Here is a 3,727-nt window from a genome sequence, read left to right on the forward strand (position 1 = left end):
TGCAGTTCTTCCTGACCTTGGTGGCATCTTCCCCATAATACTCGGGTATGCATGTGAGTGGTGGAGGAGGGGGTGGTGGAGGTGCAGGGCCTTCAGCAGGGCCTTCAGCAAACTCCAACAATTCTGCAGCAAGCTGCTCCCTGAAAGTATTCTGGGTGTGTGGCTTTGTCCTGCTGGGGTCACACCTCATCTAACAAATGTGGAAAAACCAAGATATTAGATTAATTCACTGGCTTATACTTATAGGATAATATTGGACTATAAATGAATAATATTACACCAAATAAATAAGTAAACACATGTATATTCATTCACTGGCCATTCATTTAGAAAATGTAACTCCAAAAAGACAAGTAACACCATTTAGCATTTTGCCTAATCATTCCTGTAGCTTCTTGGCTAAGCTAACACTGTGATGCAGTTCCACCAAACACATAAGTAATATATAAAAAGGATAATATTGGACTATAAATTAATAATATTACACCAAATAAATAAGTAAACACATATATATATTCATTCACTGGCCATTCATTTAGAAAATGTAACTCCAAAAAGACGAGTAACACTATTTAGCATGTTGGCTAATCATTCCTGTTGTCTAAGCTAACACTGTGATGCAGTTCCACCAAACACAAAAGTAATATATAAAAAGGATAATATTGGACAATAAATGAATAATATTACACCAAATAAATAAGTAAACACATATATATATATTCATTCACTGGCCATTCATTTAGAAAATGTAACTCCAAAAAGACAAGTAACACTATTTAGCATTTTGCCTAATCATTCCTGTAGCTTCTTGGCTAAGCTAGCACTGTGATGCAGTTCCACCAAACACATAAGTAATATATAAAAACAGAGAGATTACATACCTTTCCCGTGGTGGAAGTTCAACATCCGAGTCACTACTGTCCGGATCCAGGTCTGGCTGGAGGAGATCTTCATCATCCGACGAAGAGTCATCTGGTATGATCATAGCTATCGTCAGCTAGCATCTCTAGCACCTGCTCTGTGGTGAAGCTCTCCCTTCTGGCTGCGTAATGCGTAATGGAGCCGGAGCGGGTGTAGTTTATACTACGCAGGATCATATCTTTGGAACCCATTGGTCGATTTGGGTGATTGACACCTTTTCTGAACCGTTAGAGCCAATAGAATCGAGTGACAGTTAGTAAGTCCCGCTAAACACTTACGTCAAGTAGAGAGAGGTTTGCGTAAACAGCACGTGAGACAGCATTAGCTCGGGACTGCGAAACTTGAATGCTGCCATGAATGTAATGATAGATTATCAGGAACAATTCTAAAGTGACTAAGAGACATTGGATTAACCTTAAACAGCGTTTTTATTCCCTTGAACAAGAGCTTTGATCACAAAACAGCAACGGTAAGACATAATTATTGTTATGGTTTTGAAAACTGTTGTTTTTTTTCTTCTCTGTTCTGGCTGCTAGCTCAGTGAGTTTGTGTCCTACAGTGATGATACTTCTAACAAAAATAATCTGTGGAATATCAGCTTTCAGATGATATGTAGTTTGTGCAGAAAATATTAAGTTTTAAAGATCGTTTTTGCTAGTTAGCACCGGAAGTAGCATCTGCCCGTTTTAGCTAAGGGCTAATGCTAACGCTTCTTGTGAGACTTGTGTTTTGTTTCTGTAAAAATGGTTCGTATTGTCAGTTAGCTGAGATTCTTGTCATTAATCTGGTATAACACATTAATAGGTTTTTAAATATTAAGATGCCCTGAGACACAGTGTTGTGAAAAAAAAAACCAGGGTCCCCGTCGGCGGGGACCTTCGGGCTTAACAGGTATAAGTTGATTTACTTCAATCTACTGTACTGTGTAAAAACACCCCAACAATATTACGGCTGAGGCTGCTGCCCTTCGGGCCTGTCGGTACCTTGCAACTGCTTCGGGAGTACCCGGGATAACAAATCCCTGAAGGCCTCCTTCTTCAGTCGGACGGCTTCCCTGACCACCGGTGTCCACAAGGAGGTTCGAGGGTTACCGCCCCTTGAGGCACCTAAGACCTTGAGACCACAGCTCCCCGCCGCGGCTTCGGCAATAGAGGCTTTGAACACCGACCACTCTTGTTCAATGTCCCCAACCTCCACAGGAATGCCTGAAAAGCTCTGCCGGAGGTGTGAGTTGAAGGCCTCCTGAACTTGGGCCTCCTCCAGACGTTCCCAGTTCACCCGAACTACACGTTTGGGCTTACCAGGTCTATCCAGAGGCTTCCCCCGCCACTCGATCCAACTCACCACCAGATGGTGATCAGTTGACAACTCCGCCCCTCTCTTTACCCGAGTGTCCAAAACATATGGCCTCAGGTCCGATGATACGATAACGAAATCGATCATGGACCTTCTGCCTTGGGTGCTCTGGTACCACTTACACTTATGAGCATCCTTATGTTCGAACATGGTGTTTGTTATGGCCAATCCATGACTAGCACAGAAGTCCAGTAACAAACCACCACTCCGGTTCAGATCAGGGGGGCCGATTCTGATGTTGTCTTCATTTATTACATGGATGATATGATCCAGGAAGGGATAGAGGAAGGGAGTTATTCAGGTCAGTAGAAGAAAATATCCTCTTTTTTCCAGCTTACTGTAGGCTTTCCTATTCCATCCAGTTACAATTAATGAGGAGATATAGGCAAACAAAGTCGACTCGACTCTCAAGACACACATTTAAAGTCCCCCTGTGGCCTTGTGGGGCTTGTGCCATATGGCCAAACTGTGCCTGGTTTGGAGAAACACCCTCCTTCTTCTCTTGCTCTCTCTCATATTTCCTGTCTGTCTCATCTGGAAAAATGTCCTAATGTCCAATGTATGTTGCCTATATAGTCAGAGAACAGTATATACTGGTCTTAATGTGTCATCCTCTCTAAATCATCAAATCATCTTACCAGTCAGGCAGTGGCTGAATGAAACGGCTAAGATCTGTTCATCAATTTCCAAAATGAGCTTCACGTTTCTAAAATTAATGATATTGAATGAAAATTTGATTCTTAACATGATTGAACTATGGAATTCAGGTTAACATTTATCTGACACGTTTGCTTACAAAATGATATTTCTGGGGATGTCATTTTCAGGTTTTTTCACATTAAACCCTCAATATGCACTGATTATCTGACACATACAGCAGCCATATGTCTCTTTGCTGGTGTCAGGTATCAGGGCGCAGCAGACGTGTGAGGTAGGGACACTCAATCAATACAGATTGTGCTGGCCATGCTGCAGCGAGGACAAGCCTGGTCAGATGTATAACAAAGATCAGATGAGCATTTCACAGCTTTATTAGCTTTACAGTTTGAGCGAATAATGTATCCTTAAATAAAACATAGGAAATACCAACATGTTGACTGTGACTTACAGATAACATTGTATATGTGTAGGTACATAACTTAAGTGTGGAAGACTGAGAGAACCTCTTATATTACACAATGGGTGGGAAGCTGATTTAAAAAAGACTTTCTCTTAAGGCAGAGGCTGGATCATGCATCTTTTCCTACCCATCTAATACATAGGGAAAAGAGAGAGAAAGAGAATATGTCTTTGTCATCTTCTCTCTCCCATCTGTGCAGTGGCTGCTGCAGAACAGCCCTGATCTCAGACATCCAATGCAGAGAGAAGGAAATGTGAACAGGAGGAGGGGCTTGCTAGAAAGGGAGCCAGGCTCAGCCTATGAGAGTGAAGGAGAGGTATTTCAGCCCAG

The sequence above is a fragment of the Pseudochaenichthys georgianus genome, chromosome 5 (assembly GCF_902827115.2).
Source record: "Pseudochaenichthys georgianus chromosome 5, fPseGeo1.2, whole genome shotgun sequence".
Taxonomy (NCBI): Eukaryota; Metazoa; Chordata; class Actinopteri; order Perciformes; family Channichthyidae; genus Pseudochaenichthys; species Pseudochaenichthys georgianus.